Source organism: Anomaloglossus baeobatrachus, chromosome 12 (genome assembly GCF_048569485.1).
Source record: "Anomaloglossus baeobatrachus isolate aAnoBae1 chromosome 12, aAnoBae1.hap1, whole genome shotgun sequence".
Lineage (NCBI taxonomy): Eukaryota > Metazoa > Chordata > Amphibia > Anura > Aromobatidae > Anomaloglossus > Anomaloglossus baeobatrachus.
This window is the reverse complement of record NC_134364.1, coordinates 86,158,734-86,185,304: the sequence shown is the minus strand read 5'-3', so window position 1 is coordinate 86,185,304 and position 26,571 is coordinate 86,158,734. Positions and strand designations below refer to the sequence as shown.

General features: G+C 47.4%; 1 protein-coding gene across 2 annotated transcripts in view; it reads right to left on the bottom strand.

Annotated features, from left to right (window-relative positions):
- AKAP6 (A-kinase anchoring protein 6) overlaps positions 1 to 26,571 on the bottom strand; it is a 460,428-nt gene that overhangs the window by 269,400 nt on the left and 164,457 nt on the right. The gene's annotated exons all lie outside the window — the stretch shown is intronic.

Genomic DNA, 26,571 nt, shown 5'->3' with positions numbered 1-26,571 from the left:
CTAACGTCCTACAGTCTGCTCCCAATAACTAAACCCCACCTTCAGACTGGCTTCAGAACTGTGCTTTCCTTAAGGTGCAACTTGCCCTAACCACGGCCTAATGGAGTGTTGCCAAATTAAGAGTGTGTGTCTGTGTATGTGTGTAATGACTTGTGGCCTCCTCCTTACTCGGGAATGGAATACCACACCTCTGCCTGAGGTGCAGTACCTCTGTGGCGACTGGACCTGTGGCGCCCCTGACCTGGTCAGGCACCACTGAGTACTGCACCGATGCTGGGACAGTGCTTCCAGGTGATTCCAAAGGCCAGAATGAGGTGTGTATGCACAGACACATAGTAACAAGGTCTCCCACACCATTAGATGGGACCCTTGGGTAGCCTCTGGAAGAGGCTAGCCTTCAATTCTTGTCAAGGGGTGTAGTGGAGGGGCTGGAAGCTAAGCTGCAGAGGCTGTCAGGGAAGGGGTGGAGCGAGCCAGTCTGTTAGTGGAGCACAGCGGTTGCTAGGAGACACAAGCGCGCACACACGCTAGTCAGACCCTGCACGTGCAGTAGCTGTTAGCGGGGGAGAACGGTTACCAGTTAGTCAGTCAGAAAGACACCTGAAGAGAGACAGTAGAGTACGGGGACTGCTGGTGACTAGGCACGCACGGGGAACAGGTCCCTAGAGTAGACATCCATTTATTGATCTGCTAAACCAGCCGGTGAGGGGACTAGAGGTACCTCACCAACCATACAGAGTTTGAGCCTCAGCAGCAACAAGGGGACCCATAAGGAGATAAAACCAGAAACTATCTCACCTGGTCCACGCTGCTGGCAAACGAGCCAAAAGGGGAAAAAAGGCAGTAGCGACTTCCCTGGATAGACCCCACGGTACTTCCAGTCAGGGGTTATCCGAACAAAGAAGTGCTAGGAAGGCGAGTTAATGGTTACCCTCAGAGCGGCCTGAAGGAGTTCCTGGTTCCACCTGGTTTAATTTCAGCATCACCCGGGCACCTCACAAAACATCAAAAAGTGAGTAAAGATCAGTTGCAAGACATTTTGGACTGAGACTGAGTTATTCTGGGACCTGTTATTCTACACACCCGAGCCCCTGGGGCCAGCCTCACTCACGGGAGGCCACACCATCCGACTGCAGACTCTATCAGCCCCAGACACTCGTTAAAACTGCAGTGGCGGTCACCCATACCCCTGACCGCAAACCGTGAGTGGCGTTACGACTCATATTCATACAAAACCGACATACCTGTTTCCAAAAATACCAAAGTGAAGACCTTGTGGTGTCCCTGAGGGTGGGGTGATGTCCCTGGGGCGACTGCTGCAGGTGGGCTTCACAGACCCTCAGGGGCACCACAAAAGCTTTCAATGCAGACATGAGAGGTAATAGTGTCCAAGTACCATCACCAAATACTGGGGCTTAGGGTTCTTTTCCACTTGTGATTTTCTGGTGCGAGTGCAATGCGATAACACATAGGATTGCACTCGCACCAGTGTTAATCAATGAGACAGTATCCTCTGTCCTTTTATTTCTTGACACGAATTGCGCTCTTGGTGCAATCACAGCATGCTGCATTTGACAGCGAGTCTCAGCTCACGCACCCCCATACAAGCCTATGGGAGCCTGTGAAATATCGCACTGCACTCACATGTTATGCGACTGCAGTACTATATACGCAGAGACAGACAATGGAGATGGGGAGAAAGTGCTCCCTGCCTCTTCTCTGCAGCTGTGATACGATCGCAAGATCATAGCACAGTCGCATGACCCTTGGCTAACGCTCGCAGCAGAGGATCATTGGCATATCAATTCCGATGATCTCGCATCGGAAGCTGTACGCAGGTGGAAAAGAGCCCTTATAGAGAACATTGGTGGTTACACTTTGTTTTTCTGTCCTGACCAGGACAAGTAGAAAGGAGGGCAGCAGATAGTAGGTCATTTTCGTACACTTGGATACAGTGGTCCCGAATACAATGGTTCAGTCACTTATATACCCAGTTCAGCACTATACCCTCATATTTACTGTTTCTGGTCTAAGTAACATGAGCAAAATACTTTGTGTACTCTGCTGTATGACACATAGTGGAACTACACAATGATAAGTCCATTTCATATCTTATAATATATTTAGGCAGATATAAGAGATGAGTGAATATCTGAAAATCTGCTTAATCTGTCTTCAAAAAAGATGTAAAAGCCTCATTAGAAAAAAAAAATGCTGGTATTAAGAACCCGAGCAAGTGCGAAGTACTGTGTAAGCATTAAAAAGACGCAAGGGTTTAATTACTTGTCTATATCACACCACCGCTGGCTCAAAGAGGAAACCCTTGAAGGGCTGGTGAGACCCAGCGGACTATAGATCTGAGTACTCTGTCTAATGATGAAAAATGGGCGGATTTTTTGGTATATGCAGCCAAAGCATCAATCAACGACCTAATCAAAGAAAATGCAAAGAAAGTGATCTCAGTAGGCAAGGGTCGTAAAATAACAAGAAAATATTTCCTATTGATGCGCACTGTGTGAGTAAGAATATATTAGATGCTGCGGTGTGTAACATCCGGGCTGTACGGTCACAGCTTCATCTTTATATGCAGGAGATATGCAAAAATAGTAAAGGACAGCTAAGCGGATATCCTGCCTAGTATTTGTCAATATGGGGTAAAATTGTTTGTTCATGAGTTGACAAGAGTCGGTTGGGAGTTTGATATCCTTTTAGTATTTTACAGGAGCGGATACGGACAGTTTTTAATAGTTTAAATGGAGAAAAAACAAACAAGAACAACAATATGAATCCAGTTAATGATCACCATAAATATTCTGTGCACTATATTGTATGGGTTGTAATGATTAGTGGGGTAAAAATATGTCCATGCTAATTGCTGAGGTTTAATATTAAAATTCTAGTTACAAACGAGCACGATCGACTATAGTAAAGTCATTCAGGCTCACAAAGAGCTATGGGGTTAGAATGATCGCTAATAGATCCTTCTGTCCCCATACAGATCATGTTATTGTCTGCGCATCTCCTGTTTACACTGGGAGATGTGCTGCCGAGAACAATGGTCCTGATTCATTAAGACTAGAGTTGTGAATGCCAGTCTTATTAAATGAAGCCACTGGAGTAATATTCACCCAATGACTTAGGAATCTTATCAGTCCCATGCACCTCCAACACAAATGTTCATACACACACATGTACAGTATATACAAAAAGAACATACAAACGCACATCTATACATATACACAGCACATACATAAACAAATATATAAATATCTATACACGGCACATACACACATATACAAGTGCATCTCAATAAATTAGAATATCATCAAAAAGTTAATTTATTTCAGTAATTCAATACAAAAAGGGTAACATCTATTATATAGAGTCATTACACACAGAGGGATCTATTCCTATATATTATATAGAGTCATTACACACAGTGGGATCTATTCCTATATATTATATAGAGTCATTACACACAAAGGGTTCTCTTCCTATATATTATATAGAGTCATTACACACAGTGGGATCTATTCCTATATACTATATAGAGTCATTACACACAGAGGGATCTATTCCTATATATTATATAGAGTCATTACACACAGAGGGATCTATTCCTATATATTATATAGAGTCATTACACACAGTGGGATTTATTCCTATATATTATATAGAGTCATTACACACAAAGGGTTCTCTTCCTATATATTATATAGAGTCATTACACACAGTGGGATCTATTCCTATATACTATATAGAGTCATTACACACAGTGGGATTTATTCCTATATATTATATAGAGTCATTACACACAAAGGGTTCTCTTCCTATATATTATATATAGTCATTATACACAGAGGGATCTATTCCTATATATTATATAGAGTCATTACACACAGAGGGATCTATTCCTATATATTATATAGAGTCATTACACACAGTGGGATTTATTCCTTTATATTATATAGAGTCATTACATTCTAATTTATTGAGAAGCACTTGTATATTATATATATATATATACACACACACACATACATACACACTAAGGGTGGCTTTACATGCTACGATATCAGTACCGATATCGCTAGCATGTGACCCGCCCCCATCTTTTGTGCGAAACGGGCATATCGCTGCCCGTCGCGCACAAAATCGCGCACCCGCGTCACACATACTTACCTGCATAGCGACATCGCTGTGACCGGCGTACCGCCTCCTTTCTAAGGGGGCGGTCCGTTCGGCGTCACAGTGACATCACTAAGCGGCCGCCCAATGAAAGCAGAGGGGCGGAGATGAGCGGGACGCATTGTGACCGGCAGCAGGTAAGGAGATGTTCCTCGTTCCTACGGGGGTCACACACAGCGATGTGCACTGCCGCAGGAACGAGGAACAACAACAGCAAAGCAATAGTATCGATAATTGGGAGCGGACTCCCATGTCAACGATCCAAAATCGCTCCTTGGAGTCACACACTACGAGATCGCTACAGCGGCCGGATGTGCGTCACAAATTCCGTGACCCCAACGAGATCGCTGTAGCAAAATCGTAGCGTGTAAAGCCCGCTATACGCACAGAACAACTTTTAGTACATGAGTCTGGCACCAGAACCAACTTCAGTATAGGAATGCAGTACCAGAACCACCGTCAGTACATGAGTGCAGCGGTAAAATCACCATCATTACATGTATACAGCACCAAGCTTAGTACAACGTATAATGTCACGTAAGCCTCATATATAACTATATTACTTGAACCTACAATTCACAGTATGTCCTTAACAATATTAAGGAACTACTGGGAGTTGTTTCCAGCTATCATCAGACTGTAGACAATACAGGAACCACAGTACTGATAAGACACAGGCAGTATCACAAATAAACATTTACATCCAGGTATTTTATTGGTGTCATTTTATTTGCTTGGAGTTATTCTCATGCCTTTTGCCTCTATGTTAGGCCCCTTTCACACGTCAGTGATTCTGGTACGTTTGTGCTTTTTTTTAAACGTACCAGAATCACTGACATACGCAGACCGATTATAATGAATGGGTCTGCTCACACGTCAGTGATTTTTCACTGCACGTGTCTCCGTGCGGCGTACCTGCGTGTGCGTGATTGCCGCACGGACACATGTCCATTTTTTTCTGGCATCACTGATGTCCCACGGACCACGCAGTGGTGTGGTCCGTGAAACACGTGCCAGAAAAAAACGTGCATTTAAAACAATAAACATTTTTACTCACCCGGCTTCTGCCGCGCTCTCTGCAGCCCGTTCTCCCTGCTGCTTCTAAGCCGGCTGATTACTGTCATATTCATTATGCGTGACACAGCTGACCCGGAAGCAGCTGCTGCGGGGGGCAGCGCTGGCTGGATGCTGCACCGCGGGAGCGATCAGCACCTTGGACAGCGGGAGCGGGCACAGGTGAGTTGATTTCTAAGTGCAATCACGGACCACGGAGAACGGAGCCGGGATTGCACTTAGACAACCCACGTGTGCCGTGATTCACGGCACACGGAGGGACATGTGCGTGTTTTACACGCCAGTGAAAAACGTCTGTGTTTTTCACTGACGTGTGAAACGGGCCTAATACAGACACCATGATGAGATTTCATTCTCATAGCTTTTCCCTCAAGATTTCCTTCTTCTCTGTCTTCAGCAGAAAATACCAACATGAGGCCCTTAAAAATAAAAGCATCATTATTCTGCCTCGGAAATATAAATATCTCCCATGCTGCACCTGTGAATATATAATTGACCATCACAGTGCTTCCTGCAGAAAACACAGCCCCTCTCCATGGTATCCCCACCCTGCCCCTATCCATAATGTCCCCCATACACTGACCCTTACCATAATGTCCACCGACATAATGCTTCTCTCTCTAACGTCTTCCCACACTGCCCTTTTCAATAATATCCCCCACACGCCGCTTTTCTCATAACATCCTCCACACACTGCCCCTTTCAGGAATAGCCCCCCAAACTGTCTCCTTCTATATTATTTCTCCCATACTACCTCTCTGCATAAAGTCTTCCCCCCCGCACCCTTTAAATACTATGCCTTTTTTCACAATTCCTGCCTTAATTGCCCTTAATGTCCCCCATAATGTTTCCAATTACCACATAAAGCCCCCATTGTCCCATAACGTCCCAATTTCCTCCATAATGTCCCACAATGCCCCATAGACTCCCCCATTGCACCATAATGTCCCAAGTTTCTCATAAAGTCCCCCATTGGCCCGTAATATCTATTGGAAAGCAATACCAATCATCCCAACCATGGCCCCCTTATCTAAAATTATACAACATTTCATCTTCAGCTCCTCTATTGAACACTTACTAGTGCCACTGCATCCTCTCCACCTCTGCAGCCCCAGTGACGGTATCCATGTGATGATGCCAGCAGCGTGCTGACCTCATCACTCCACAGCACATCGGTGTGGGGGCTGACGAGCTCTCCTCTGCCCCAATCTCGGCGCCACATTGTCCAAATGTATTTACGCCTAAAAAACAAGGTTCCTGTAGGCTGCATGTTGTGGAACTTTGGTGACATCATGGTCACATGCTCGTGATGTCATCAAAAGTCTTTTTGCAGTCTTAACCTTGAAAAAGTAAGAAAAAGGAAGTAATCAGCTTACCACATGAAGGAATTTGACCACAGTTGTGGGGCGGTCCAAGGAATTCCAGATTGGCTTCTGTGTAGAAACACCACAATAGGGTAGGCAGAAACAACTCTAGCTGGAGGTTTTTTGCCTGCCCTATTGCGTAACCTCGAAAACTGCAGTAATAATACAGAACTGGTATTATCACTTCAGTTTGTGCTTGAAAATCTTGGGGTCCTAAAAGGGTAAGACCCCGGCCAATTGCCCATTGTCCCTCTAATGCCGTCCCTTCACTGATTATCTTATGCTATTAATTCAATCACTCCGGCTTGTAAGGGTACATTCACACATGGTGAAAATCACTGCTGACGTGGCCGTAAAAACAGTGCAAGTAAGCTGCATATTTCATCCTTAGTTTTGCAAACCTGTCATATTGCAGATCTCAATCAGATGGGTTATTTTTGTTTTTCCATCATCTGCATTCCAGGAGCCATCATTTTTTTTTTATTGTTGACTGGCCTGTTTTTTTGCAGGATAAGTTGCATTCGTCAGGGGCATCATTTTGGGGTGGATATATGTTATTATTAACCCTTTCATGACTTGGAGCACTATCAATTTTTACATTTTTGTTTTTTCTTCCCCTGCTTCCCAGTGAAATATCTTTTTTTGTGTTACTTTCAGCATAATGGTAGGCATGCTTATTGTTCTGTGTTGGACGAGTTGTAGTTTTGAATAATACCATTCAATTTAACAAATGTAAAGGTAAAAATATTCCAACTGAGCTTAAAAGATCACTTTGCCATTTGTATCTCACCAATGGAGTGGTGCTTTTAATCTAAGTTCACTGCTCATGGTCTTATACTCATCCTTTGACACTTTCAACCTATATCGTTGGTCTCTGGCAGTTTGTGACCTGCTCGATCAGTCCACGGAGTGCACCGGAGGTCACGCTTCTATACAAGTCTACGAGAGTCCCAGTCTGGCCTTGTTCTGGCTCTCACAGATTTGAATTGAGAGCTTGTGATTTAACTTTTAAAGCCGGTTTCACACATCCGGCTTTTCGCCGGTTTGCTGGATTCGGCGCACTCCAGTCCAGTGTGATACAGAACAATGGCAGTGCCGCAACTTCCGGGTCACATGCTCCAGTCACATGACAACATGCGATTGTCGCCCTGCCATTCTACTGTATACACTGTACAGGAGTGCGCCAAATCCGACTAACCGGCGAAAAGCCGGATGTGTGAAACTAGCCTAACTTAAGGACAGTCAGAACTCGTGGTCACAAGTTGGTGTCGGAGTGGCGTCAATGAATAGCGAAGATGGCAGCGGGTGAGTACATACCTCCCAACCATCCCGGATTCAGCGGGACTGTCCCGATTTGAGGGCTCTCTCTCGCAGTCCCACTGATCACAGTACTTGTCCTGGCTCCTCTCCTCAGTGCAGTGAATAAATTAACTCAATACAAGCAGCGCATAAAACTCTCACCGGCCCTGATATCCCAGGACAAGGCTAGAACTCATGAAGTTGTGAGCTCTGTGTATAGAGGCAGCAGCTCTACCATTAAGCCACTGACTGTATTGAAAGGCATACTAATTCAGTAATCTTGATCTGTATTGCAGGCAGAGAAAACAGAAGTAAATTATTCAACTACATAGAGATGTTGGTATGTATATACTGTACCTTTATGAAAAGGTCAGATTTGTTTGTTCCTATAAAACTACTATAAAGAAATGAGAGAAAAAGTTACAAAAATATAAAAAAGTGATTTTACTTTCACACCGCTCTTGGAATCAAACCAGCAACTTTAATACATGCATTAATAGCAGCCATAGCTGATGAGTCACAAGCTCTGATGACTTCAGATGAAGAATTTTATGTAGATGAACCTGCATTACAGCCTCTTACACAGCAGGTTACATAGGACATAGAGATCCATTGTACAGAGCAGTATCTGTATGTACTGTCCTTTATAGGGAGAGGAAAAGAGATAATATAAAATAATAAAAATTAAATTAGAATAATGTAATTTTAATTGCGGTTTTTTTTTTAATAAAATATTACAAATCAGTGCATAACATGGACATATTTGGTGTCCCTGTAGTAAAAAAAACCGGCACAACACAGCAATCAGATTATTTATGGGGATCAGCAAATGGCGTAAAACATGGCGCAGTTGATTATTTTTCTCTATTAAACCCATGATGATTCTAGTAACACTTCAATTGTAGAGTTTATTTTAGTTTATTTTAGTGGTTAAAAATATTCTAAACTTTGTAAAAAAATAAATAAATAAATAAATGCGTCTGCTGGTTATAGGTGACTGTTCAGAGAGCAACATTTAGATGGTAAAACTAACATTTATCTTTCCTGTCATGCCAATTTGCCCTAATTACTGAAAGGCAGCAGAAGTGTTAATAAATTACCTGACAGCAGTTCTGAATGTGGCACCCCTGAGGCTTCAGGCGCCAAAGGGTAATGCACCTCCATTAGGGTGTAGTACTTATCCCAGGTCCAAAGAAGGTCGGCACCAGTTCCACCAACATACACTTCATAAACAGTGGGTTGCCTTCCCCAATAGGGATTGGGCCAGGGTCGGGTCACAGAAGGGGTGTCACCACAGCGGTTGGGTTTACGGGACACCACCTCACTAGGGGCTCCCGATCCATTGGAACCAGGACTCAGGGTCAGGGAGAAGCAACCACCAGGGGCAGTTAGGAGCACACAGTGGGGAAAAGCAGGTTGACCTAGTGAGAGTAGGAACCAGCCAGTGGCAGCGGTTGGGGCAACAGCTTGGAACACACACCACAACTACAAAAGAAGAACAGCTACAGACGCTGAGCAGAGCGGACGTGCCGCAAGCAGCTCTGTGGGCCAAGGCGTTTCAACACGGTCGCTGGGGAGAAGCAGGCCACTGCTTACACAGAACCGGCACTGTCGGGGTACAAAACCCTAGTGCAGGCATACTTCACGTTGTCTACCAACTCTGCAAGGGTCACGGGAACAGGCTAGAAAAGTAACCGGACCTGTCCCACTGTTACTGGAGCCAAACAGCATATAGGATCCGGGGCTGAGCTCTTCGGCCAGCCCCATAACGGAACCGCACTATCAGCATCCAGGACGGGACACTTTACTGACACCTGGGTAGTTGATATCTGCTTTGAAAGGATGGAATATATCTGAATATGTATTGAGTGTCCTGATTTAAGATTCTATAATTCCTGCATTTATTTATAATACTTTAAAGGGTTTTCCCAGAATGAAAGTTAATTTCAGTGTTGATTTTAATGAATATATTTTGGAATACAGAAATAATAAATTTCCACAATTGGATGTGGTTAAAAAAATGTTCCTGTGCTGAGATAATCTTATATATGTGTCCCTGCTATGTACTGTGTAATGGCCGTGTCTGACTGTACAGGGACATTGTCTGATCACACCACATCTCTTGTGCTGAGATAATCTTATATATGTAAAACAAGAATGCCGCAGAGACACCATCACATGTTTCTCAACGCTGGCTTGTTTTGCATATTTTCCCAGGGAGCCTTGTTCTAGTGTCACTGCGTTGAGAAACACGTGATGTTGTCTTCGTGGTGTTGGATGTTGATCTCCCCTAGGTCAACCATCCATACCTATGTAGTCTTCTACTAGGCACTGCTCCCACTAGCCAGTTTCCTACTCCACACTGATGAGGGGCAAATACCCCGAAACAGCTGTCTGTGGATGGATACCATGTTTTGGTATAGGCAGTTTCCTTGACTGGAGACTGCCCTTTCCGTGGTTATTCCTTCCCGGTGAAAGACCTGGCTAGCTTCCTGACAGCATTGAGAAACATGTGATGGTGTCTCCGCGGCATTCTTCTTTTGCATATTTTCCCAGGGGGCCTTGTTCTAGTGTCACTGCGTTGAGAAACACGTGATTGTGTCTCCGCGGTGTTGGATGTTGATCTCCCTGAGGTCAACCATCCTTACCTATGTAATCTTATATAGGTGTCACACCACATCTCCTGTGCTGAGATCTTATACATGTATCCCTGCTGTGTACTGTGTAATGGGCGTGTCTGACCGTACAGGGACATGGTCTGATCACACCACATCTCCTGTGCTGAGGTAATCTTATATAATTTTCCCTGCTGTGTTCTGTGTAATGGCCGTGTCTGACCATACAGGGACATGGTCTGATCACACCACAGCTCCTGTGCTGGTGCTCATTTCCGAAGCTGCTCCATCTTTTCACAGTGGTTGCATCGAGGTACTGCACATTCAACTCCATAGGAGGTGGATGTGCAGTACCTGGCAACGGCCGCTATCAGAAGACGGAGCAGCTTGCGAATTGAGCATTTCCTGCTGGCACCGAGAGCAGCTGACGGAGGTGCGGGGTGTTGGACTTTCGCAGATTAGATATTGATGTCTTATCGCAAGGATCGGCCATCAGTAGTGGACAACCTCTTTTAAGGGTTTGCCCACACTAGCGTATAACTTAGATGACCGCAATGCGAGAAAAAAAAGAATTGCAATTGGACCCATGTTATTCAATGAGGCAGTTGAGATCTGCAATTTTTTTTCTCAGCTGTATTCGGCCTAAGGAAAAAAAATCACAGCATGCTGATAGTAGGTGCATTTATTGGACAAGGATCACCTCTTCAAGTCTATGGGTACGAGAAAAAAATGGGATGCCACAAGGACCATCCGAATGGCATCTTGTTGTTCACAGATACCTTACCGTTCTGTAGCACGGGATACTGTAAATGGTCCTGTAAGTGATTGTAAATTACTAAAAATGGATTGCATACGGACACACAGCTGAGAAGTGAGAAAAAAAAGGTGCTACTTTTCTGGATGAAAATCGGACTAATTTTTCATACGTTAGTGTGAGCGTACTGGAACTGTAAACTGTAACTTGACTTTTAACCACAAGATGGCAGTGCAAGCTACAAAATGAAAAGGTTCAACAGTCTAAAAACACATTGTACTGCAGTATTATTATATGGCGCATGTTTAACACTAGAACTACTGGACTTGTGACACCTATATAGAAATACATGGTGTAAAGTAGTCAAAATGACTACCTCAGTAGTTCTAGTGTTAAAGGGAACCTGACAGCTGATACGTGCTGGACAAAAAGTGTGCAATATGTATCAGCCATTGGCGGTATTATCCCAGCCAGCAGCATTTTAGAGGCAACCATAATGTTAATAGCTGCCGGGGAATGAGCCGCTGGGCAGTTCCTCGGACAGGTGGGTCCCCAGGGACTTTTCTCCGCCTGCTGACAGTGACTGCCATGTATCTGCCTACGTACGTGTATAAGGAGAGACCTGTCAGACCAGCGCAGTGGGCAGGGAGAAGCTGTAGGGAACTTGCTTGTTCGACTAGTATCCCACAGCATTTCAGAGTCAGACATACTGTACGTGGCTAGGATCATACAGCTGGTGGCTGATACTCGCTGTCGACAGTTTGGACAGCTTTTATCAGCTGTTAGGCCCTGTGCGCACGCTGCGAATTTTGCCGCGGATTTGCTGCAGAAAATGTGTCTAGCATTGCTGCAGCCATTCCCCAGCAAATCCTGTGGGTTTAAAAAAAAAAAGAAGCTGAGCACACTGTTTTTTATTTTATACCCGCGGATTTACTCGCGGATTTTCCGCTGCAGAATTAATGAGCATGTCACTTCTTTTCTGCAGGTACTTGTGGTTTTTGACATAGATAGTGGTAAAAATCCGCAGGGACCAACCTGCGGAAAATCCGTGGCAAAACGCAACAAACCGCTACAAAACTGCATGTGTCGCAGGCGGCGGGGCACTGCGCTCACCACGCTCAGGTCCGGCGCTGCTGCTACTGCTGCTCGGTGGCTCGAGCGGTGGGCCGGATCCGGGGACTCGAGCGGCGCTCTTCGCCCGTGAGTGAAAGGGGTGGTTTGTTGGTGTTTGGGATGTCGGTTTGTGACGCCACCCACGGTGTGTGGTGAGGTTGGGGCACCACCGCTGCTCTGTACGGGGATCCCGGGAGCAATGACAGGGAGCAGCTGGGATGTTTCTCTCCCCTCCGTGGGTAGGGGGATTTTGGTAGTCCCGGGGCCCGGAGTTGTTGTCTGTAAGGTGGATTGCGGGGCTTGGCCAGGTGCAGGGTCGCGGGGCAGTGCAGTGCCAGACAGCACGGTGGTACTTACTCAGCCAGTAACGTACATGGAGTCTCTGGTAAAACAAACGGCTGGATGAACGAGTCCCACAGACGGCTGCGACGGTCACTCCCGGTAGGTTGGCGGTAACTGTCTCTCCCTGCACCGGTGTTATGTTCTCGGCCCCGATGGCTTCCCACCGGTAACCCGCTCCCCAGCGGTATATTTGCCGGAGGAGCCCCTTTTGCCCGCAGGCGCTGGCCCTGGGAACCCTAGCTGTGGCGGTAGCTGTATTTCCCTTCACGGTTGAGCGGTTGCCTTCAGTCGGGTCTTTACTGCTGGGAAACCCTGGAGGTTCCTGTCGCTGACGGATTTGACCGGTTTAACTGCGACTCCAAGCCTGGTCGGGGTTCGTAAGCCCTGCCGGATGGTACTGGCTTCTCTTCGCTCCCCGAGCCGGTACCGGCGGGCCACCGCCCGTCCCCGGTCCTTACGGTTGTGCGTCAATCGGCCTCTCCTGCAGACGGTCACCACCGTCTGCCAACCTTGCTCTCAGGTGCCCGGGCCATGTACCCGGACACGGTCAGTCTGCTCCTCTCCTACCACTTACTCCTTCCACTTTTCCTCACTCCACTTCACTCTCCTCCCTTTTCCCGCCTCCAGGACTGTGAACTCCTCGGTGGGTGGAGTCAACCACCTGGCTCAGCCCCACCTGGTGTGGACATCAGCCCCTGGAGGGAGGCAACAAGGATTTGTGTCTGACTTCGATGTTCCTAACCGGGGTGTGGGGTGTGTTGTTGCAGTACCTGTGACGTCCTGGCTTGTCCAGGGCGCCACACATGCGGATTTCGTTGTGGTTTTGGTGCATTTTTTTACCGTGGGTACAGGATTCTTTAAGAGGGTCCGTATGTTTCTTAAGAAAAAGGCACTTTCTAGTGCGCACATAGCCTTAGGTTCCATTACAACGGAACCTGTCAGCATGGTTTTATATATGGAAGCGTAGTAAGGATATGTAGGTGCTTTCCCCCAATTTAAATGATACCATGCATTGTAGAGATTCCATGTGCTAGTCATGAGAAATGTAGAATAGAGGGCATATGCAAATCAGGCTAAAGGGCACTAGGGGCCTCAATGCACTGGGAAGATGCATCCTCCCAGTGCACCTCCAGCATATTGGATGATTTGCATATGACTTTTAATCTATATTTCTCTTGGATTTTGGCAAACAGGATCTCTTTAAAAAAAAAATATGAAAAGAAACCTTTTATAGGGTGATTACCATCTCTTGTCATAACGACTCAAGACTCTGTTCACATTGCAGAGTCTGAAAGCAACCTGGTACTTCTTAGTTGCTCAGCCAGAGTCGGGTGTGTTTATTGCTCTCTGGTCATCGGTTTAGCAGGAGGTAATTCCTGCTGGCTGATGAAGTGCTGCTGGGGTCATAGGTTGCTGACGTCCTATCACAGCTGCCTCTCGGCGATTTAAAAGTTGGTGAACCTCATCCTCACATGCCGAAGATAGCTCTAGCTCTGCTCCAGCGATATCGGTCTTTGTACATGGTGACCTAGTTGTTAGTGAGCGGTTGTATGCTTTTTGGCGTGCTGTGGAAATATCCTTGATGTTTGCATATTTCCTCCCTGTACTGTATCTCTCCATGAGCATGTGTTGTCTCTTCCCCTGTATGTGCTTGAAGTGAGTTTTAGCTTTGTTTTTTCCCTGTCTGTCAATATTTGTGGGATTCTTTACTGATGTTCCAGCTCTACCTGGGGGGTGCAAGAGAGAGCGTTAGACAAGGGCTGCTCAGGAGTTAGGGCCACGCTGGCGATCCAGACCTTGCTACCATTGAGCCTACCTCTGGAATAAGGGACAGTTTAGGGCCCCTAGCCTGAGGGTCAGTCTAGATGCCCTTACTCCTGTTTACCGTGTCATACCTGTGACATCTATGTAGCCATGCCACTACTACAACTTTCCCTTTAAAACTAAAGACAAGTGCACAAGCCTATAGTGCAGATCAATAACAGCATACAGTTGAGGTGTATGGGCTCGTTCCAGGTATGAGTCATTTCTGAAACATGATAGGGTTTTTTTCAAAATGCAGCCCATACAGTCTAACATCAATTAAGGCCAGGCAGCAGACAGGTGCGGGAATAGATAGCAAAACCCGACTCACCTATTAGCTATTCTGTAGCTGCTGCCAATCAAAAAGCTGTACATTTCTGTAACTTTACTTGCACATATTTCTGAAATAAAACCTCCAATCTCAAACCAAATGGTATGTATAGAATCAGGATGATAGCCCCAGTATAGCACTGGCTTTACTTTATATATGAAAAACCTGGTGGTTGGTTCGCTTTAATCATTTAATAGCCTTTGTCAATCATTGACAAGGGCATCTAAATTTGTCGGAGCATGTGTGCACTGACTCTCATAGGCTCCTTCCCACATAACTATAGTGAAACAATCGTTTTGCACGGCCCCTGCACTTGGGACAAGAATTCAGTTTGGCGCCCCTCCCTCCTTAAGCATTTTGAGTAGTGGTCATATCACAGCTCATTCATATGTGATTTGAGAACTTACAGTCACATACCAATTAGATGCTCTTCTAACTATCTCAATGTTCAGTGAAAAACTGAGAAAAGCAAGAGAAAAGCCAGTTGTCAAGTGACCATAAGTATGAAAATCATATATGAGTGAAGTAACGATGTGTGAATCAGAACTAAATCCTGACAGTGAGTATATTACACACTGTTAGAAGTGGGCATGCTACAGTGCTTCATTTTATAATTAAAGAGCTTATGCAAGTTTGTAATGAAAGTGTCACAATGTGACTTGTTGGATAACAAGGGATAGGGCCCCCTATGTTGTCCCTCATGCTAAAAGGCCCTATACTATCCCTAATCTCAAGAATACCCCTAATGGTGGAGACACCTGAGTCCCGTTCCTGGCCCTGCTACTGAGTAGACCTAGTCTGCATTCCCCACTCCCCCTCCCACCAAAGAAGGACAGGGCAGGAGTGTGATGTTAAACACAGATGAAGACAGCAGAGGGAAAACCAAAACTATGACACACAAACACACACATGCAGGATACGACAATAAGAGCTTCAGAAGGAAAACAAGAGCAGCAAGGAAACTACAAAAGACACCTGGGCTAAACTCCACAACCACACAAAGCAACAAGAACTACAAATACCAGTACGTCTGGGACACCACACAAGATCAATTAAGACTAGCTATAGCTGACATACATAAAAGGACCCAGCCAGTATAAATAGGAGGGGAACAGATGTGATAGGCTCCCTCACATCAGGTGACCAAAGAGTGCAAACAAGCAGACTAGCAGAGATTAACTCTTGCTAGCCTGCCTATGAATACAGTACACAGCAGGTCGACACATGAGTCTGCCTGCAATGCTCCCAGACACCAGATAATCTCTCAAGCAGAGTGTGAGAATCTGCAATCTGAACAGGACCTAACACCACCATGATAGTTGGTGACAAAGTCTGCAGTCACTCGAGATGACTGCAGGCTTCTGAATTACTACAGAACGCACACTGCAAACCTTTTGATTTCTCTCATGCAGACATCAAGAGTGGATGGTCATGTGAGAACTAATTTGCGATTTTCATACGTCTGGCCTCATACCGACTAAACGTGTTTGAACCCTGGCTCATTTCACGCATGTCTAGTTGGCATGTGCTAGAGGTGGGGAGACAGAAGGCGCAAATAGGGTCTTACCCGGTATAACCAGAAATGACGAAAAGTTATGATTACACTCACCTGATCTGGTTGTGCCAGTCACAACTCCTAAAATCGCATGTGAGTGTCAGCTTGGTTTGAAAGCAGCGGCCCCGTGAATAGTGAAAGTCATATATATAGAAATAGGAAAACGGGTTTTAGCCGCGCTGAAAAACCACTGGTGCAGGATTAATGAAGAAGTTTCTTTTTTATTACAGCATTCCAACGCGTTTCAGAGACTGGAACCGTCTCCTTCCTCAGGGAAAAAAGAAACCCGTTTTCCTATTTCTATATATATGACTTTCACTAGTTGGCATGTGAACACATACATGCAAATTACATATTTGCGGTTTCGTGACTTGTCACTCTCACTACCAGCACCAGAGAATACGTACAGCATGTAGTGTGCGCTTCTTGAGCATTCAGAAATCTACAGTCACATAGAGTGAGTGAAGATTTTCATCACAAACTTGGACAGCCCCTTTAATGCTCGTAACATAAATAAAAAATAGTAATCCTTAACTTGTCAGATGACACAACACTTTATTAACTTAGCTGTGTATCACGTAATCTTACAAGTTATGAATTGTTACACTTATATAAGATCAGAACCAATAACAGCAACAGTACATAAAAACAGCATCACATCCTCCATCAGAACAGAAATACACCATCAGAACCACCAGCAGTACAGAAGCACATCATTCCAACTTTCATCACTACAGAAATACAGTTAGGTCCAGAAATATTTGGACAGTGACACAAGTTTTGTTATTTTAGCTGTTTACAAAAACATGTTCAGAAATACAATTATATATATTATATGGGCTGAAAGTGCACACTCCCAGCTGCAATATGAGAGTTTCACATCCAAATCGGAGAAAGGGTTTAGGAATCATAGCTCTGTAATGCATAGCCTCCTCTTTTTCAAGGGACCAAAAGTAATTGGACAAGGGACTCTAAGGGCTGCAATTAACTCTGAAGGCGTCTCCCTCGTTAACCTGTAATCAATGAAGTAGTTAAAAGGTCTGGGGTTGGTTACAGGTGTGTGGTTTTGCATTTGGAAGCTGTTGCTGTGACCAGACAACATGCGGTCTAAGGAACTCTCAATTGAGGTGAAGCAGAACATCATGAGGCTGAAAAAAAAGAAAAAATCCATCAGAGAGATAGCAGACATGCTTGGAGTAGCAAAATCAACAGTCGGGTACATTCTGAGAAAAAAGGAATTGACTGGTGAGCTTGGGAACTCAAAAAGGCCTGGGCGTCCACGGATGACAACAGTGGTGGATGATCGCCGCATACTTTCTTTGGTGAAGAAGAACCCATTCACAACATCAACTGAAGTCCAGAACACTCTCAGTGAAGTAGGTGTATCTGTCTCTAAGTCAACAGTAAAGAGAAGACTCCATGAAAGTAAATACAAAGGGTTCACATCTAGATGCAAACCATTCATCAATTCCAAAAATAGACAGGCCAGAGTTAAATTTGCTGAAAAACACCTCATGAAGCCAGCTCAGTTCTGGAAAAGTATTCTATGGACAGATGAGACAAAGATCAACCTGTACCAGAATGATGGGAAGAAAAAAGTTTGGAGAAGAAAGGGAACAGCACATGATCCAAGGCACACCATATCCTCTGTAAAACATGGTGGAGGCAACGTGATGGCATGGGCATGCATGGCTTTCAAAGGCACTGGGTCACTTGTGTTTATTGATGACATAACAGCAGACAAGAGTAGCCGGATGAATTCTGAAGTGTACCGGGATATACTTTCAGCCCAGATTCAGCCAAATGCCACAAAGTTGATCGGACGGCGCTTCATAGTACAGATGGACAATGACCCCAAGCATACAGCCAAAGTTACCCAGGAGTTCATGAGTGCAAAAAAGTGGAACATTCTGCAATGGCCAAGTCAATCACCAGATCTTAACCCAATCGAGCATACATTTCACTTGCTCAAATCCAGACTTAAGACGGAAAGACCCACAATCAAGCAAGACCTGAAGGCTGCGGCTGTAAAGGCCTGGCAAAGCATTAAGAAGGAGGAAGCCCAGCGTTTGGTGATGTCCATGGGTTCCAGACTTAAGGCAGTGATTGCCTCCAAAGGATTTGCAACAAAATATTGAAAATAAAAATATTTTGTTTGAGTTTGGTTTATTTGTCCAATTACTTTTGACCTCCTAAAATGTGGAGTGTTTGTAAAGAAATGTGTACAATTCCTACAATTTCTATCAGATATTTTTGTTCAAACCTTCAAATTAAACGTTACAATCTGCACTTGAATTCTGTTGTAGAGATTTCATTTCAAATCCAATGTGGTGGCATGCAGAGCCCAACTCGCGAAAATTGTGTCACTGTCCAAATATTTCTGGACCTAACTGTACATTACCAAAACCACCAGCAGTACAAAAATACATAATTAGAACCCTCATCGGTACAAAAACACAGCATCGCAATCCTCATCAGTGCAGAAATACATCCCAAGAACCAACATCAGTATAGGAATACATCACCAGTAACACCATTAGTACACTAACGAGCAAGAGGGTAACAATGAACTTTTGACTTTCAGGCTCTATATATCACTTATTCACTACGGCTTTGAAATGAAGATTACAATAATTTTATTAACAATCATCTTGGCTGTTTCATATATAAATTTAACTTGCGACTATTAAGCATATGATTAGTTGTGCAGATTCTTGTCATGTATCTGCATTGTTACTGTTTTACTCCTGGTGGTGAAAAATCTTTTTCTTCCTGTATACTACAAATTACAACCTGTTCTCACATTCCCTAATAGTGCAGTGTGTTATTAGGTTGATTCCCAAGGGAAAGGTCACTGGTTTGAATTTAAGAGCAGCCGTGAACAAGATTTCTCAAGAAAATAGAAACAGCATCATCCAGGTCATCAATAGTGGTCTCTCAGACAAGAAAATTGTCAAACTGCGCCAGCACTAGAGAATACGTACAGCATGCAATGCATGCTTTGTGAGAATTGAGAAGTCTACAGTCACATAGAGTGAATGAAGACTTTCATCACAAACTTGGACAGCCCCTTTAATGCTCCTAACATACAACAATTTGCTGTGCAATTTCACCTGAATATGTCGATACCCCATATGTAGTAGAAATCTACTGTTTGGGAGCATGGCAGGGCTTGGAAAGGAAGGAGCACTATTTGAATTTGAGAATGCAAAATTATATGAAATAGATAGCGGACATCATGTCATGTTTGGAGAGCACCAGGTATACCTAAACAGTGGAGCTCCTCCACAAATGATCCCATTATGGAAAATAGACCCCTCAAGGAATTTATCTAGATGTTTGGTGAGCAACTTGAACCCCCAAGTCCTTCACAGAATTGTATAACATTGAGCTGTGAAAATAACAAAATACATTTTTACCACAAAATTGTTGCTTCACATAATTCCCTCCTATGCCCCCGCGATCGCTAGGATGTAGCTATATATCCTTGGTTGGGGACTACTTTCTTTCTAGGACACATAGGTATGTCTATGGTTGTGAAGGGGTTAAAGCAGCTGGTATTACAGTTGTTTGCAAGAGGCATTATAAGAGCAGTAGTGCTCCAGGCCATATTAGATTAGTTTTGCAGCAGGCAGTTTTAGAGCAGTAGTGCAGTAGGCTATACTACAGCTGTTTGCACCATGCGATATTAGAGCAGTAGTGCACCAGGCTATATTCAAGCTGTTTGCACTAGGCGGTTTTAGAGCAGTATTACACCAGGTGGCATTAGAGCAGTAATGCACCAGGTTACATTTGAGCTGTTTTCACTAAGCGGTATTAGAGCAGTAGTGCACCAGGTGACATTAGAATAGTAGAGAACCAGGCTATACTCGAGCTATTTGCACCAGGCAGTATTAGGGTATATAATAATTAATAATAATAATTGTATTCATTTATATAGCGCTATTAATTCCACAGTGCTTTACATACATTGGCAACGCTGTCCCCATTGGGGCTCACAATCTAGAGTCCCTATCTGTATGTCTTTGGAGTGTGGGAGGAAACCGGAGAACCTGGAGGAAACCCATGCAAACACGGGGAGAACATACAAACCCCTTGCAGATAGTGTCCTTAGTGAGATTTGAACCCAGGACCCCAGTGCTGCAAGTCTGCAGTGCTAACCACTGAGCCACCATGGCCACAATCAGGACTCACTGTGTCCTGGACGCAGCGGGTCCTGACCTGTGGGGCCGTGAGTCTCCTCCTCCGCAGAACGCTGGAGACCGCAGCTGCTCGTGCCCACGATCAGGGTTCAGTGCGCTGCAGTCTCTCGCTTGTGTTCTTGGGCATGCAGTTTTAGAGCTGATTAAAGCAACCGGTATTATAGCTTTTTGCACCAGGCAGTATTAGAGCTGATTAAAGCTTCCGGTATTACGGAACTCTTCACTGCACCAGGATAAGAATGCAAAATGGTGGTCACGTTGTGCACCAGCCAATCATAGCCATGCCAATACTTAGAATGGCTGTGATGGCTCTGGAAGTGCCCACAGCCTAAAAGCTTGTTTTTTGGCTGTGCTTCAGGCTTTCAATAAGCTTTATTCGGCAGGTGAACCCTAACAGTAACACGGACATCCGGTTGGACCCAGATACTGTCACGCTCCCCGGGTCCTCTGCTCCGCTCCCCGGGTCCCCTGCTCCGTTCCCCGGGTCCTCTGCTCCGCTCCCCGGCTCACCTGCCACGCTCCCCGCTCTACAGCCTCCGGTGCCCGTACTTCCCAGGCCCCCTGGTCTCCGCTCCCGGCGCCCGACGGCTTCCCAGTCCCTGGCCGGCTCCCCTGCGTCCTCCTCTCAGCTTCCTGCCCTGGCTTCTGGCACCCGGGCCGCGCGCATGCGCATTAGGGCGCGCGGTCACTGACCCTTTCTTAAAGGGCCAGTGTCAATTAACAGGAAATGATGCACACAGGTACAGGGTATATAGGGGGTTAATGTCCAAGGGAGCGGGGCCTGTTCTTCGTGTTTTCCCAAGCTAGGAGTCAGGTCTCCTTGTGTTTTGTGAGATACTTACCTCTCTGTCTTCTAGAGCCGATCCTGCATCGCCATCCGGTCCTGCTGTACCTCGAACCCCGAACGCTGCCCATCTGCCATCCTGACAGTCCGTACCATCTCGGATCCCTGCGGTGACCCGTCATCTCGCTCCAATGGTTCCGGACCCCGCCTGACACCATCACGGCTTCCGAACCTGAGCTCCGTCACCCGGACCACCATCAGTGACCTCGTGGTCCCAGGGACTTCTCCATTTTCTCCCAGTGCACGGACTGTCCTGCTACCTAAAGTGCTCCGGCCACCGGACTCCTTTCCCTCATCCGGGAGTTCGGCCCAGTGGATCCACCTCCAGGGTCTACCCGTCCATCTGGCCCTAACAGTAAGAACAGGCCATGGATCCCGCCGAAGCACTAGCGGCCTTGCATGAGGAACTCCAACGCCAGCGTGAAGTCCAGACCCGCATGCTGAATTTTATGACCTCCGTGGACGCCCGCTTGAACACGCTACAAGCCTTGGTCACATCTGCAGCGCCCCGGGCCTCCACTAGTCAAGCCACGACCCCCGCTCCCGTGGCTGCCTCTTCGGATGCTTCCAGACTGCGTTTGGCCTCACCACCCCGGTACGCCGGAGATCCCAAGACCTGCAGGGGGTTTATAAACCAATGCTCCCTCCATTTCACGCAGCTGCCACATCTGTTTGCCTCCGACCAAGCCAAGGTCGCCTTCATCATGTCTCACCTAGAGGGCGAGGCACTGGCGTGGATGAACCCCTTGTGGGAGAAGGAGGAACCTATGACCAAGAACCTCCAGGAGTTCCTGCAGGCCTTTCGCAGCACCTTTGACGAACCCGGACGCGCCTCCGCGTCTGCGTCATCACTTCTCCGGTTACGTCAGGGAACACTGACGGTGGGTCAATACGCCATCCGTTTCCGCACCTTGGCTTCAGAACTCGGGTGGAATAACGAGGCCCTAACCGCCGCCTTCTGGGAAGGACTATCGGGTCGAATCAAAGATGAGCTGGCTGGACGTGACGTACCGTCCACCCTGGACGCCCTGATTACCCTAGCGACTCGAGTGGACATACGCTTTCAGGAGCGGTCCAAAGAGGTGTCCCGTGAGAGACGTCCGGTACGGCATTCCTCTCCTCCACAGAAGCCCAACGGCCTCTGGTGTCTCCGTCCATGAGCCCATGCAGATCGACCGTGTGCGACAGTCTGAACAACGTCGAGCAGAGCGGCTCGCCAAGGGTCTCAGCTTTTACTGCGGAGAGGGCACACACCTGCTACGCGCCTGTCCAGAGAGGCCGGGAAACTCCAAAGCCTAGGGTTGGTAGGAGAGGCCACCCTAGGTGCTGGGACTCTCTCAGACCCAGTTACATGGACTGTGCAAGTGACAACGGGAGAGACGCGGTTTACGGCTGAGGCGTACCTCGATTCTGGGGCAGCAGGCAATTTCATCCAGCAGGCCACGGTGGACAAGTACCAGGTGCCTGTTACTCCACTCGCCAAACCTCTTGTGATTGCCTCTGTGGATGGGAGACCCCTCTCAGACACCATCTCCTGGATCACCAAGCCGCTTGAACTGCGTATCGGTGCTCTGCACACCGAGAACATCGCTCTCTACGTCCTCCCACATATGTCACATCAAATCCTGCTGGGCCTTCCCTGGTTGCGGACACACGAGCCTTCAGTCAGCTGGGGCACTGGCGATATCACTCGATGGGGGTCTTCTTGCCATGAGAGGTGTCTGAAGACCATACAACCTATCCGGCGACCTCCGGTTCCCGAGTCCCTACCGGGACTGCCCTCAGCCTATTGGTCCTTCGTGGACGTCTTTGATAAGAAGGAGTCCGAAGTACTTCCGCCACATCGTCCTTACGATTGTGCCATTGACCTGCTCCCGGGAACTACACCACCTCGAGGACGGATATATCCACTGTCTCCAGCCGAAACAAGGGCCATGTCTACGTACATCACAGAGAGCCTGGCTAAGGGATTCATCCGGAGATCCTCCTCTCCTGCTGGAGCAGGCTTCTTCTTCGTAAAGAAGAAAGAGGGTGACCTTCGCCCATGTATAGACTACCGGGGATTGAACCTAATCACCGTGAAAAACAAGTACCCCCTGCCGCTCATCCCCGAATTGTTTGATCGGCTCAGAGGAGCTCGTGTGTTCACCAAGTTGGATCTTCGGGGTGCCTACAACCTGGTCCGTATCCGCTCAGGGGATGAATGGAAGACCGCGTTCAACACTCGCGATGGGCACTATGAATACTGCGTGATGCCCTTCGGCCTGTGTAACGCACCAGCAGTCTTCCAAGAATTAGTGAACGATGTGTTTCGGGACCTTCTCTACGTCTGTGTGGTGGTATATCTGGATGACATCCTTGTCTTTTCTCCGGACCTCCAGACCCACCGAGAGAACGTGCAACTGGTTCTACAAAGACTGAGAGAGAATCGTCTGTACGCCAAGTACGAGAAGTGCGTCTTCGAACAGTCTTCTCTCCCCTTCCTGGGGTACCTCATCACCGATACCGGACTGCAGATGGATCCAAAGAAGGTCTCCTCCATTCTCAACTGGCCTCCTCCTTCTGGACTGAAGGCAATCCAACGCTTTCTGGGATTCGCCAACTATTACCGCCAGTTCATTCCTCACTTCTCGGCTCTGACTGCTCCTCTCTCCGCCTTGACCAAGAAGGGGGCTAATCCAAAGGACTGGTCACCTGCGGCCGACGCCGCGTTTGGCTCTCTAAAGCGAGCCTTTGCCTCCTCTCCTGTACTCCACCGTCCAGAGTTAAACCGCCAGTTCACCTTGGAGGTGGATGCCTCCTCCTCGGGAGCCGGAGCAGTGCTCATGCAGAAGTCCTCCTCCGGGAAGATGGTGACGTGCGGTTTCTTCTCCAAGAGCTTCTCCGCGCCTGAACGCAATTACACCATCGGTGACCGAGAGCTATTGGCGGTCAAACTGGCTCTGGAGGAATGGCGCTATCTTCTGGAAGGAGCAGTGTACCCTGTCATTGTTTACACGGACCACAAAAACCTGGAATACCTGCGGACTGCTCAGCGACTGAACCCACGGCAAGCCAGGTGGTCCTTGTTCTTTGCCCGGTTCGACTTCCAGCTTCATTTCCGACCCGCGAACAAGAATGTACGCGCTGATGCCTTGTCTAGGTCTTTCGTGCCCGTGGAACAGGAGGAAGAGACATCTCAACCCATCATCTGTCCAAGTAAGATTATTCCGGTGGCTCCTGTCACCCTGGCCCAGATACCGCCCAGGAAGACCTATGTCTCTGAGACTGACAGGCAAAAAGTGTTACACTGGGGCCATGCCTCGAAAACAGCCGGTCATGCAGGTCAGAAGAAAACATGGAGTGCTATTGTACGTCATTACTGGTGGCCATCCCTTCGCACGGACGTCGCCTCTTTTGTCTCTGCCTGCTCCTCCTGTGCCAGGAACAAGACTCCCAAACACCTGCCATATGGCCGTCTTCTGCCTCTGCCCATACCCTCAGTTCCCTGACAACACATAGCGATGGACTTTGTTACGGACTTGCCATTGTCCTCCGGACACACAGTCATATGGGTCGTGGTGGATCGGTTCTCTAAAATGGCCCATTTCGTTCCTATGGCTGGACTGCCCTCTGCCCAGGAACTCGCGGACGCCTATATACATCACATCTTCCGCTTGCATGGCTTTCCATCACACATAGTGTCCGACAGAGGAACTCAGTTCACCTCCCGCTTCTGGAGGGCTCTCTGTAAACAACTGGGAGTGACTCTGGACTTTTCTTCGGCCTACCATCCTCAGTCGAACGGCCAAGTGGAACGGGTCAATCAGATCTTGACCTCCTTCTTACGTCACTACGTCAACGCCCATCATGACGACTGGTCCACGCTTCTTCCTTGGGCTGAATTCTCCCATAACCACCACGTCAGTGAGTCCTCCTCCAGCTCTCCCTTCCATGTCGTTTACGGACTTCAGCCTACCGTCCCATTGCCTGTATCCTCTTCCTCGGATGTCCCTGCTGCTGATGCTGTAGCCCGTAACTTTACAACCATTTGGGACTCAGTTAAGGCCTCCCTTGCACGTGCATCCCTGCGGATGAAGAGACACGCGGACAAGAGACGTCTGGATCCTCCGTGTTTCTCTCCGGGAGATTTCGTCTGGCTTGCATCCAAATACATCCGACTGAAGATACCATCCTACAAGCTGGGACCTCGCTACATCGGACCGTTTAAAGTCCTCGGCAAGATCAATGAGGTCTCCTACAAACTACAGCTCCCGGCCACGATGAGTATACCCAACTCCTTCCACGTGTCTCTGCTCAAGCCGGTTGTCCTTGGTCCCTTCTCCGCTGCCGTCAGTCCGGCTCCCCCTCCTATTGCTGAGGACGACATCTATGCGGTAAGGGATATCGTGGCCATGAAGACCGTACGAGGTCGACAGTTCTTCCTGGTGGACTGGGAAGGGTATGGTCCTGAGGATAGGTCCTGGGATCCCAGGGAGAACGTGGGCACTCCTCTGATCCGTGCCTTCCTGTCCCGGTTGCGGGGAGGGGGGCGTGGGGGGGGGTACTGTCACGCTCCCCGGGTCCTCTGCTCCGCTCCCCGGGTCCCCTGCTCCGTTCCCCGGGTCCTCTGCTCCGCTCCCCGGCTCACCTGCCACGCTCCCCGCTCTCCAGCCTCCGGTGCCCGTACTTCCCAGGCCCCCTGGTCTCCGCTCCCGGTGCCCGACGGCTTCCCAGTCCCTGGCCGGCTCCCCTGCGTCCTCCTCTCAGCTTCCTGCCCTGGCTTCTGGCACCCGGGCCGCGCGCATGCGCATTAGGGCGCGCGCGCGGTCACTGACCCTTTCTTAAAGGGCCAGTGTCAATTAACAGGAAATGATGCACACAGGTACAGGGTACATAGGGGGTTAATGTCCAAGGGAGCGGGGCCTGTTCTTCGTGTTTTCCCAAGCTAGGAGTCAGGTCTCCTTGTGTTTTGTGAGATACTTACCTCTCTGTCTTCTAGAGCCGATCCTGCATCGCCATCCGGTCCTGCTGTACCTCGAACCCCGAACGCTGCCCATCTGCCATCCTGACAGTCCGTACCATCTCGGATCCCTGCGGTGACCCGT